Genomic DNA, 13,335 nt, shown 5'->3' with positions numbered 1-13,335 from the left:
TTACATCAAACTTTTGACCAGGCTGGAAAGTTATTAGTAATGTGGCTGGTCCATGAACATAAAAATTATTTTAGCAGAAAAAAACAGGACCATTTGTTACGGTTTGCACGCATATAACCCAGATAGGTGGCATTGGTAACACACACACACTTTGATTCTCCAAGTCTTCAGAGAAGGGCGGCATACAAATCTAATTAATAATAATGATTTGCCCAGGTTCGCCAGGTGCACCAGTTGCGGCCCTATTTGGACCGGGAGTCACTGCTCACAGTCACTCATGCCCTCATCACCTCGAGGTTTAACTACTGTAACGCTCTCTACATGGGGCTACCTTTGAAAAGTGTTCGGAAACTTCAGATCGTGCAGAATGCAGCTGCGAGAGCAATCATGGGCTTCCCTAGGTATGCCCATGTTACACCAACACTCCTCAGTCTGCATTGGTTGCCGATCAGTTTCTGGTCACAATTCAAAGTGTTGGTTATGACCTATAAAGCCCTTCATGGCACCGGACCAGATTATCTCAGGGACCACCTTCTGCTGCACGAATCCCAATGACCAGTTAGGTCCCACAGAGTGGATCTTCTCTGGGTCCCATCAACTAAACAATGTCGTTTGGCAGGGCCATGGGGAAGAGCCTTCTCTGTGGCGGCCCCGGCCCTCTGGAACCAACTCCCCGCAGAGATTAGAATTGCCCCCACCCTCCTCGCCTTTTGTAAGCTCCTTAAAACCCACCTCTGCCGTCAGGCATGGGGGAACTGAGATATTCTTTCCCCCTAGGCATTTACAATTTATGCATGGTATGTTCGTTTGTTTGTTTGTTTGTATGTATGTATGTTTGGTTTTACAATAAGGGTTTTTTAGTTGTTTTAGTATTGGATTTACATGCTGTTTTTTATTATTGTTGTTAGCCGCCCCGAGTCTACGGAGAGGGGCGGCATACAAATCCAATAAATAAATGATGATGATGATGATGATTGCAAGCTTCCAAATTACACAGAGATCATGAACATGAGACCAAGAGGAGTTAAGCCAGACAAAAACTTAAATCCTTGCTCAATACATTCCTCTGTTGTGATACAGATAGTCCTCGATGTACAACTATTTGTCTGCCAATCATTCAAAGCTACAACAGAAGTGAAAAAGAGTGGCTTATGATCAATCCTCACACTTAACTATTGTCACATCGCCCTCACAGTCATGTGATCAAAATTCAGGTACCGGGCAACTGGCATGTACTTATGACAGTTGCACTGTCCTGGGATCATGTGATCCCTATTTACGACCTTCCCAGCTGCCTTCCAACAAGCAAAGTTGATGGGAGAAGCTGGACTCAAGCAACAACATGATTCACTTAAAAACTGCAGGGATTCCCTTAACAACCCTGGCAAAACGGGAATAAGCCCTACATGGCATTGGACCAGATTACCTCCGGAACCGCCTGCTACCGTACGAATCCCAGCGACCAATAAGGTCCCACAGAGTTGGCCTTCTCTGGGTCCCGTCGACTAAACAATGTCGTTTGGCGGGCCCAAGGGGAAGAGCCTTCTCTGTGGTGGCCCCGGCCCTCTGGAACCAACTCCCCCCCCAGGAGATTAGAACTGCCCCCACCCTCCCTGTCTTTCGTAAACTACTCAAGACTCATTTATACCGCCAGGCATGGGGAAGTTGAGATATTCCTTCCCCCTAGGCCATTACAAGTTATGCATGGTATGTTTGTGTGTATGTTTGGTTTTATAATAAGGGTTTTTAGTTGTTTTTTATTATTGGTTTGTTACACGTTGTTGTATCATTGTTGTTAGCCGCCCCGAGTCTATGGAGAGGGGCGGCATACAAATCCAATAAATTATTATTATTATTATTATTATTATTATTATTATTATTATTAATAAAATCAGATGGACTCACTTAATAAACCACCTTGCTTAGCAACAGGCATTCGGGCCCCAATTGTAGTCAGAGACCAGGGAGCACCTGTAGTTTCAGCAACTGCCCGAGATTTACTATTAAGTGTTTCCCTGCAGCACAAATCACAGGATCAGTATTGGGTTCCTACCAGTACAGCTGATGTCATCGCACCGGTAGCAAAAATTGAGCTGCCGAGAATTTGATTTAAATTTTGGAAGCCAGATGGCAAAGATGAGAAATGGTGGTAGCCCTATATAATGATATAACACAAAATTTACTTATCGTTTAGGTTTTAAACACATAGAACTTTGTTTTATGAATTAGGTGATAGATTATGAATAATTTCTTTTACTAAAGATATATATATATATATATATATATATATATATATAGAGAGAGAGAGAGAGAGAGAGAGAGAGAGAGAGAGAGAGAGAGAGAGAATTTTTATCAGCTATATGATACAATATTAAAATTTAGATAAAGGAAATTTTTATTATTCTTTGCATTGATGTAACTTTTTATAGTTAGATGGAGAGTAAGAATTTTTATTTAGATTTTTAAGAGTTGATAATGTTGTATAAAATTAATAGAAAATTTTAGATGGGGAGAGATAAGAGCCTCCATTAAGTGAGTAATAAGATAAGAAAAGTTTATATATGATTGATTTTAAGCATTGCTGTTGTGTTTACAACTATTCATTATCTTAGGATGGATATATGTTTATCCCAGGCATGTTTAAATTCAATTACTGTGGATTTACCAACCACGTCTGTATGTCAATAACATGACATTGGGAATTCAACAAAAAGACAATACTGAATTTTACCAAACTTGGAGTAGATGGTATGACTGGGTCAATTTAAAAAAAAAAAACGTTTAAAATCTTAAACATCTACAAGGCAGTCAAATTTTTCAAAATTATAAAGTATATTGGAGGAAAAATTGTCAGCAATCTTGTTATTTCTTTTTATCTATTAGATATATAAAATAAAATTGTTGTTTGACAATTAATTTTGGATTTATGATTTGGGTGATAAGAGTGAAACTAACAATGGTCAAGATTCAGATAATAATATAGAAAATACCAATGTAAATGTGAAATTAATAGGCTGATAAAACAAAAGTAAAATTAGATAGCTGAAGCAGCAATGCCAACAAGTAGATTGGCAAGTGTGTAACTCATTGAGTGTTCAAGATACAATTGTAACTATGAATGATGTTATTTACAGTATATGTTTGTATAGGTCATGTTTTGTTTTCGTTTATGTCCTTTTTGTGGTTTCTTTTTCCTTCTTGTGTATTTCTTTTAATGTAAATAAAGATTATTTTTTTAAAAAAGCATCAATTGATGGTGCAATCAAAATTCTCTTTTTTGAAAAATGTATATCTCAAAAAAAGCAGGCAGGGTTTTGATCACACCACTTTTGACATTTTTGACTGTACCCTCCAGACCTCTGCTCACATCACATCAGGCACGCACAGCATGGACATATGCTTCTCAAACTGTCTGAGGGCCACCACGCCTAGAAACACTGCAGAATGAACATCACAGGACGGGTCGCTAGAAGGAATGGCTTGTCTGAAACTTTGGAGAACCTATCAATCAAGAAGCGGAAATGAGCTTCTTCCTCCCATTTGCTGTACCGTAAGTGTTCTGCCTGGCGTGTTTCAACCGCCTGTAATTACAGGGTAATTAGTCCAGGAAGACACACACCACACGATAAAAGGAAAACCCAAAAGTTTTTATAAACAGAAAAACAGAAACAGCTCCCTTTTTAAATGTCAAAGGGATTTTCTGGTACACACAAGGCATAGGTTAAATGCAGTCCAATTGCTCACCCAATAACTGTTTATGTTTATGTTTATTTAGATTTGTATGCTGCCCCTCTCCGCAGACTCGGGGCGGCTCACAACAAAGTGAAAAAACAATTTACAACAAATCTAAATTTCTACGAAAAACATTTTAAAAACCCCATTTTCTAAACACACATAAATACACACATACCATTCATAAATTGTATATGCCCGGGGGAGATGTCTCTGTTCCCCCATGCCTGACGACACAGGTGGGTCTTAAGGAGCTTACGAAAGGCAAGGAGAGTAGGGGCAGTTCTAATCTCCGGGGGGAGTTGGTTCCAGAGGGCCGGGGCCGCCACAGAGAAGGCTCTTCCCCTGGGGCCCGCCAACCGACATTGTTTAGTTGACGGGACCTGGAGAAGGCCCACTCTGTGGGACCTAATCGGTCGCTGGGATTCGTGCGGCAGCAGGCGGTCTCAGAGATATTCTGGTCCAGTGCCATGAAGGGCTTTAAAGGTCATAACCAACACTTTGAATTGTGACCGGAAGTTGATCGGCAACCAATGCAGACTGCGGAGTGTTGGTGAAACATGGGCATACCTAGGTAGGCCCATGACTGCTGTCGCAGCTGCATTCTGCACGATCTGAGAAATTGAGTCCAATTCTAAAGTCCAGAGAGTCCACACACACAATCCTGAACAGCAAAAAACCACGATCTTGATGAAAGAATGAATCAGATAAACTGCCATGAGGCTAAAACACCAGGCTGCACTTTTATCTGTAGCACTAATTACAGCAGCCTCACCCAACCACAGGTGGCCTCATTTTCTCTTGTAATAATCCTTCAGTTGTTGTCTTCTATGCATCACTCTACGCATGCGTGGATGTGTCATTAATTTATGTTCAGAATCCAGGGATGATACAGATGATTGATCTCCTCCTGGGCTGTCTGCCAAACTCCCCTCTTCCCTGTCACTCACGCTTCCTTGGTCAGAGGAGACAGATTCTACTGGAAGCAAAACAGGCCTGCGGCATGTGGATGTCTCCCCCACCTCCACATTGCTTGGGGCAGGAGCTGGGCCAGAGCTAACCACAACACCAAGGTTGGAAGAAAACAACTTAATTTTTTTTTCAGATTAATTTTTGTTTTAAAAGAAGTCCTCCTAAATTGGTAGCACCCCGCTGGTGATGTCACAATAACATCACTGAACTAGATTGGTCGGTGATGACCTATGGACACCGCCATCCTTTTTTTAAAAAAAAAAAATCAATTGGGGGGGGTTTCCCCATTTTCTTCTTCTCTGCATGTGCAGAAGCCAGGTTTCCAAGCCCTGTGCATGTGTTGCCATTTTGGTTTTGTCATTTTAAAAAAAAAAAAAATCAGTTTTTTTTGCAGTGGGCATGTGTGTATGTACCCATAAGGCATGCTTACAAGGTGCAGGAGGAAGCGAACTGGCATCAATTAGAACCCACCCCTGAAAGAAGTATATATTCAAAGTGTTGGTTATGACCTATAAAGCCCTTCATGGCACCGGACCAGAATATCTCCGGGACCGCCTTTTGCCGCACGAATCCCAGCGACCGATTAGGTCCCACAGAGTTGGCCTTCTCCGGGTCCCGTCAACTAAACAATGTCGTTTGGCGGGACCCAGGAGAAGAGCCTTCTCTGTGGTGGACCCGACCCTCTGGAACCAACTCCCCCCAGAGATCAGAACTGCCCCCACTCTCCTTGCCTTTCGTAAAGTTCTTAAGACCCATCTCTGCCGTCAGGCATGGGGGAACTGAGACATCTCCCCCGGGCCTATACAGTTTATACATGGTATGTTTGTGTGTATGCTTGCTTTTAATAATGGGGTTTTTAGTGTTTTTTAAATTATTAGATTTGTTCTTACATTGTCTTTGTTATTGTTGTGAGCCGCCCCGAGTCTACGGACAGAGGCGGCATACAAATATAATAATAATAATAATAATAATAATAATAATAATAATAATAATAATTTGGTATTACAAATGCCAAAAAATATTTGGCATTTCAATTTAACCACCACCTGAAGGAGAGCGAGACTGAATATTTCTTTCTGTTTTCTCAAATGGGGCTCAAGAGATAATTGTGGTGATGCCAATGGAGCTACTCTAGAAACATAAAAACATAGAAGACTGATGGCAGAAAAAGACCTCATGGTCCATCTAGTCTGCCCTTATACTATTTTCTGTATTTTATCTTACAATGGATCAATGTTTATCCAGGCATGTTTAAATTCAGTTACTGTGGATTTACCAACCACGTCTGCTGGAAGTTTGTTCCAAGCATCTGCTACTCTTTCGGTGAAATAATATTTTCTCACTTTGCTTTTGATCTTTCCCCTAACTAACTTCAGATTGTGTCCCCTTGTTCTTGTGTTCACTTTCCTATTAAAAACACTTCCCTCCTGAACCTTATTTAACCCTTTAACATATTTAAAGGTTTCGATCATGTCCCCCCTTTTCCTTCTGTCCTCCAGACTATACAGATTGAGTTCATGAAGTCTTTCCTGATACGTTTTATGCTTCAGTCCTTCCACCATTCTTGTAGCCCATCTTTGGACCCGTTCAATTTTGTCAATATCTTTTTGTAGGTGAGGTCTCCAGAACTGAACAGAGTATTCCAAATGTGGTCTAACCAGCGCTCTATATAAGGGGATCACAATCTCCCTCTTCCTGCTTGTTATACCTCTAGATATGCAGCCAAGCATCCTACTTGCTTTTCCTACTGCCCAACCACACTGCTCACCCATTTTGAGACTGTCAGAGACTCTACTCCTGTTCACCATTAAAACCATGCACAGGGTAGCAAATTCTAAAAATTAAGCGGTTGAAACTTCCTCCGTCTTTGTGGGGAATCCCATCTATTGACTCATTGACTGCATTTTAGGTCATTTATTTTTATGCATTTGTCTTAATTTGATTATAGCCCTTGGAAATAAGCTGCTCCCAATAAACTTGGCTGGCTGTTTGGTTAGTGAAACCCTAATCAAATTTTACTGACCTGTATAAAAGGAGGTTTGATTGATCAACGTGATTTACTTTAACTATTATTTTTATAATTTTGATGTATTTTCACTGTAGTGTTTATAACTAGCTACAATTTTTTGAGTTGATTAAAAAAATCAGTCCGGTAAAATTAAAAAAGAACCCTTAAAATATTCATTTATCGGTCTTAGTAGAGGAGTCAAACTATTTGACGAGATGCAGACAGCTGCACAATTGTTACTGGGCTGCCAAAGCGTTCACACAATCTACAAAGTTTGCTTAGCACTTACCTTGGTTAGGCGACTCCAGGGTTCAGATTGTGCTTAGGAAATGGTTTCGTGAACATTCCAGCCTCGAAAATGGGCTGTTTCAGAAGCCAGATTCTGCAATCCTGCAGTCTGATTCCAAGCCAGCTTTCCCTCTCTACATAATGTATGAATGTATGGCCATAATGTATGGCCATGGTGCCAGAAAGCAGCAGTTCTCTATGGCTGAAATCAAAGTAGAGCACGGGTGTCAAACTCGATTTCATTGAGGGCCACGTAACGGTAGTGTTTGACCTTGGAGGGGTGGGGGGCATGGCCCGCTCAATGTCACTTGTGTCGGGGACACTTATGGCAACCCAAACACTCTGCCAGCAAAAATATGCTCCTGAGCTCCATTTTTACCACCAGTGGGTTGCAGGAGCAGCCAAAAAGGGGGCTCCTGAGGCTGTTTTCACAGGCAGCAGCATTATGGGTCAGTTCTTTGCTGTTTCCAGAGGGCTCCTGTGAGTCAGATCCAGTGAACGCCTGCAAAAACATTTACTACCACACTGTGGGCATGGCTTATTGTGTGGGTGTGGCTTGATGGTCATGTGACTGGGCAGGAGGGGCTTGCCATCCATGTGACCAGATAGGAGTGGTTTGTTTGTTTGTTTGTTTGTTTGTTTGTTTTATTTATTTATTTTATTTATTTTATTTTATTATTATTTTTTATTATTTTATTTTATTTTATTTTATTTTATTTTATTTTATTTTATTTCATTTCATTTCATTTCATTTCATTTCATTTCATTTCATTTCATTTCATTTCATTTCATTTCATTTCATTTCATTTCATTTCATTTCATTTCATTTCATTTTATTTTATTTTATTTTATTTTATTTTTTGGATCTGTATGCCGCCCCTCTCCGTGGACTCGGGGCGGCTAACAACAGTGGTAAAACAGCATGTGACAATCCAATACTAAAACAGCTAAAAAACCTTGCTATAAAACCAATCATACATACAAACATACCATGCATAAATTGTAGAAGCCTAGGGGGAAAGAATATCTCAGTTCCCCCATGCCTGACGGTAGAGGTGGGTTTTAAGGAGCTTGTGAAAGGCAAGGAGGGTGGGGGCTATTCTAATCTCTGGAGGGAGTTGGTTCCAGAGGGCTGGGCCCACCACAGAGAAGGCTCTTCCCCTGGGCCCCGCCAAACGATATTGTTTAGTTGACGGGACCCGGAGAAGGCCCACTCTAACTGGTTGCTGGGATTCGTGCTGCAGAAGGCAGTCCCGGAGATAATCTTGACCATCATGTGACCGGGAATGGCTTAAAGGTCATGTGACTGGGTGGGAGTGGCTTACCGACCAAGATACGTTTTCAAATAGGTGCTTGGGCTCTTTTTCAGTTGATTAAGTCAACTTTTATTTGAACAGCCACAAAAAAGGGAAAAAAATGATAGACGACATTCTTTGTTGAGGAGCACAGTCACATTTTAAGGTTTTGTACTGAACCCACAAGGTTCAGTACGATAACAGATTAGGCAAGCAGCTCAATTTTCTGGAGTTACTATAAAAGTTCAGTTCTAGATCATGATTAAGGGCAGACTAGATGGACCATGGGGTCTTTTTCTGCCGTCAGTCTTCTATGTTTCTATGTTTCTATTAAAACGATTAAAGCGTTTATGGGTAAAAACATACTATTTAATTATTTCCTATTTTAAAAGCAATTGCGGGTCAAACTAAGTTACTAGAGAAGGAAGGACAATTAAAATAAAGTATTCAATAAATACTGCATAAACTTACTTACCCTTACTGCGTCAGAAGCCCATTACTGGCCAGATCTAAGTACCCCATGGGCCAGATCCGGGCCTTGAGTTTGACACCTATGACACAGAGCAGTGATGGCGAACCTTTTTTTTTGCTTGGGTGCCCAAAGGGTACGTTTGTGTGAGATAGCGCATGTGCATGTGCCCACACTCATAATACCCTCCCTCCGCGCATGTGTGATCCCCCCCCTGCATGCACACAATCCCCCACCCCCTGCGCATGTGCCAAAGCCTCACTGAAGCCTCCAGATATCCATAGGCCCGCTGGGCTGTTTTTTTGCTCTTACTTTTTAAAATGTATTTTTATTTATTTATTTTGTCCAATACACAATGATTTATTTATTTATTTATTTATTAATCAGATTTGTATGCCGCCCCTCTCCGCAGACTCAGGGCGGCTCACAGCAATAATAATACAATGTAAACAAATCTAATATTTAAGTTAATTTAAAAAAAACCCCAATTTACAAACCAATCGTACATACTAACATACCATGCATAAATTTTATAAGCCTAGGGGGAGGGAAAATGTCAATTCCCCCATGCCTGATGATGAATGTTATAGAGAATATAGTAGAGAAGAAATACAAGATATAGGAGAGACTATAGGGCAGGGGACGGAAGGCACTCTAGTGCGCTTATGTACGCCCCTTACTGACCTCTTAGGAATCTGGGGAGGTCAACCGTGGAAAGTCTAAGAGTAAAATGTTGGGGGTTAGGGGATGACACTACAGAGTCCGGTAATGAGTTCCATGCTTCAACAACATTCAACAACCACTCTCTCCCCAAGGTTCAACAAAGCCTCCTAAAGCCCAGAGAGAATGAAAAATGGCCAAACAGATATTTGGAAATGGATTTCCAGTTGGGCTGTTGAGCCATTTTTCACCGTCCCCAGGCTTCAGGAGACTTTGCTGAACCCTGGGGATGATGAAAAACAGCCAAAAATTAACTGGCCAGCACAGATATGTGCGCTGGAGCTGACATAGGTCAACCCCTCGCGTGCCCTGAGATATGCCATAGGTCCACATCACTGACGTTGAGGATTAGGGTACTGTTCTGCCGGGCTCTCTGGTAGGAGCCTCCCAAAAATTCAAGGGTACAAATTTCAGACACACACACGTTTGAAAATTCAAAACAATGTTCTTTATCCCAAAAGTCAAAATAAACTAAGCACTCTTTTTGTATTGCAAAGAGCACTCTTCCCAAAACAAACCGGTAGTCTGTACAATTTCCTTTAAGCAGTCATTAAGTACTTAGCTAACAGCTGTGAAGAAACTTCACACCCCTTCTTCTTCCAACGAAGTGAGACACACACACACACACACACACACACGTGCTCTGCTTTGTTTTCAAAAGCGTGAAAAAGCAACAAAGTCCAGATAACACAGGATCCCTGACGAACTCCGATCAGATATTCTTCCACAACGGCCAAACCCACATGCTGCTATTTATAGCAGCAGCCCTAATTACTGGAGCCCCACGCAAACACTGGTGGCCTCCCTTATTTCCTGTAATATGTTCTTACTTGGTCTCTTCTACGCATAATTCTGCGCTTGCGTGGGTCCAAAATGTCATCATCTGAAGCTATAGAAGATAAGGGAGATTGACTGCCTGGGCTGTGTGCCAAGCCCTCCTCTGCCGAGTCACTCCCACCTTCTTCTTCGTCCAAGGAAACTAAACTCTGAATTGATTCTGTCGGCAATAACACAGGCCTGTGACATGTTGAAGTTTCCCCTGCATCCACCTCCACATTCCCTGGGGCAGGAGCTGGGTCAGAACCAACCACAACAGGGTACTCTGTATTAGAGATCTATAAGAGCACACAGAGTTGGCCTCCTCCAGTTCCCGTCGACTAAGCAATGCAGGTTGGCGGGGCCATGGGAGATGGCCTTTTTTGCGGCTGCCCCGGCTCTATAAAATGAACTCTCCCCCCCCCCCCCCCAATGTCTGTACTACTCCGACCTTACTGGCTTTCCACAAGGAAGACCTGGCTTTGCCAGCAAGCCTGGGTGCCGTGAATCAACAACTATCATGGCCAAATTGTAAGAATGGTAAGTACGTGTGCTGACTAGTTAATTTATTATGGGTTTTATAGTTTAGATTATATAATTTACTTCTTTTTCTTGTTATTGTATTTTATATTACAATATATAATTTTATATTATTGTACAATTTATATTATTGTATTTTATATTTATATTATAAAATTTATGCATGGTACGCTAGTGTGTATGATTGGTTTTAACTTGTGGTGTTTTTTTAAATTAATTTAAATTTTGGATTTGTCTTACATTGTATTGCTATTGCTGTGAGCCGCCCCGAGTCTGCGGAGAGGGGCGGCATACAAATCTGATTAAACTTAAACTTATATTGTCGTAAGCTGCCCTGGAGTTATATTGTGTTGTTTAAGTGTTCCCTTTATTTTTTTTGAACAGTGTATACCAACCCTAAGCTACCATGAAACAAATGAAAGTCAACTCTAATCCTTTTTACTTGCTTTGTGAATGCAACTGTTAGTTTGTAATTGACCTACTTAAACATATTATATGGGAAACCTACTTTTAAAGACTGGAGGAGGGTTTCCATGATTTGGCAAAAAAAGAGAGTGGAAATGGAGAATGGATATTCATTAAAGCAGTGTTTCCCAACCCTGGAAACTTGAAGATATTTGGACTTCAACTCCCAGAATTCCCCAGCCAGCAAACGCTGGCTGGGGAATTCTGGGAGTTGAAGTCCAGATATCTTCAAGTTGCCAAGGTTGGGAAACACTGCGTTAAAGAATGTGCTTGGGTCACATCCTAAGCCCCTAATATTGTACCCCACAGATTCTTGAACAGACCACAACTATGTGGGTTCCTACAATAAACTATGCCATTAACTATACTGTAATTTGCAAAGCAGAAGAGGTAGATTTGTGCAGCAAACAAACAATTGTGGGGTTTAGATTTGTATCTGTTATACACTGGCTGTTTTATTGATTGTGTGCCCCATGGGAGAAGTTGGCAATTTGATCAATAAATAAATAAAAACAAGCAGATCAATTAATAGGATAGCCTATTGTGAGAAAGCAACGGCTGATATTTCCCATCTCAAACCAAAGGCTGCCTGAGAATTAAATCTTCCCCCAAGAATATCAAGGGTTCAGCCATCTCACCAAGACTCATTCAAGAGACGTGTAGCATCTTCAGGACAGAAACAAGCACAGGAGCTAAATTGTCTTTATGTACCCCTGCAATATCTTAACATGAGATATACAGTAATTCCTCGTTTTTCACGGGGGATGCGTTCCAAGACCATCCGTGGAAAACTAATTTCCATGAAGGAGAGGAAAGATATTTTTTTATGTATTTAACAAGTATTTGGACTTTTCAATCCCACCCTTTGCATTAAACAGTCATTCTATTATTATTATTATTGTTATTATTATTATTATTATTATTATTATTATTATTTATTGGATTTATATGCCGCCCCTCTCCGAAGACTCGGGGCGGCTAACAGCAATCATAAAACAGCGTACAATAATAATCCAATACTAAAAACGATTAAAAACCCATTAATATAAAAAACCAAACATACATACATACATATCATGCATAAAATTGTAAAGGCCTAGGGGGAAAGGGAATCTCAATTCCCCCATGCCTGGCGGCAGAGGTGGGTTTTAAGTAGCTTACGAAAGGCAAGGAGGGTGGGGGCAATTCTAATCTCTGGGGGGAGTTGGTTCCAGAGGGCCGGGGCCGCCACAGAGAAGGCTCTTCCCCTGGGTCCCGCCAAGCAGCATTGTTTAGTTGACGGGACCTGGAGAAGACCCACTCTGTGGGACCTAACTGGTCGCTGGGATTCGTGCAGCAGAAGGCGGTCCCTGAGATATTCTGGTTCGGTGCCATGAAGGGCTATATAGGTCATAACCAACACTTTGAATTGTGACCGGAAACTGATCGGCAACCAATGCAGATTGCGGAGTGTTGGTGTAACATGGGCATATTTGGGAAAGCCCATGATTGCTCTCGCAGCTGCATTCTGCACGATCTGAAGTTTCCGAACACTCTTCAAAGGTAGCCCCATGTAGAGAGCATTACAGTAGTCGAGCCTTGAGGTGATGAGGGCATGAGTGACTGTGAGCAGTGACTCCCGGTCCAAATAGGGCCGCAGCTGGTGCACCAGGTGAACCTGGGCAAACGCCCCCTTGCCACAGCTGAAAGATGTTTCTCTAATGTGAGCTGTGGATCGAGGAGGACGCCCAAGTTGCGAACCTTCTCTGAGGGGGTCAATGATTCTCCTCCCAGGGTAATGGACGGACAGATGGAATTGTCCTTGGGAGGCAAGACCCACAACTACTCTGTTTCTAAGCTGGAACTACATGTAATATCCAACCAGTTTCTTTAATAGAGTACAGTAGTACTGTAGAAGAATTTTATGAATTTTAATGGATTTAAATTTTTTAATGGATTTAAGCCCTCTTTGAAAACCCATGAAGTAGCGAATCCGCAAAAGATGAACCGTGAAGTAGCGAGAGATTACCGTACAATGATTGCAGATGCTT

The sequence above is a fragment of the Erythrolamprus reginae genome, chromosome 11 (assembly GCF_031021105.1).
Source record: "Erythrolamprus reginae isolate rEryReg1 chromosome 11, rEryReg1.hap1, whole genome shotgun sequence".
Classification (NCBI taxonomy): domain Eukaryota; kingdom Metazoa; phylum Chordata; class Lepidosauria; order Squamata; family Dipsadidae; genus Erythrolamprus; species Erythrolamprus reginae.
This window is presented reverse-complemented; position numbering follows the sequence as displayed.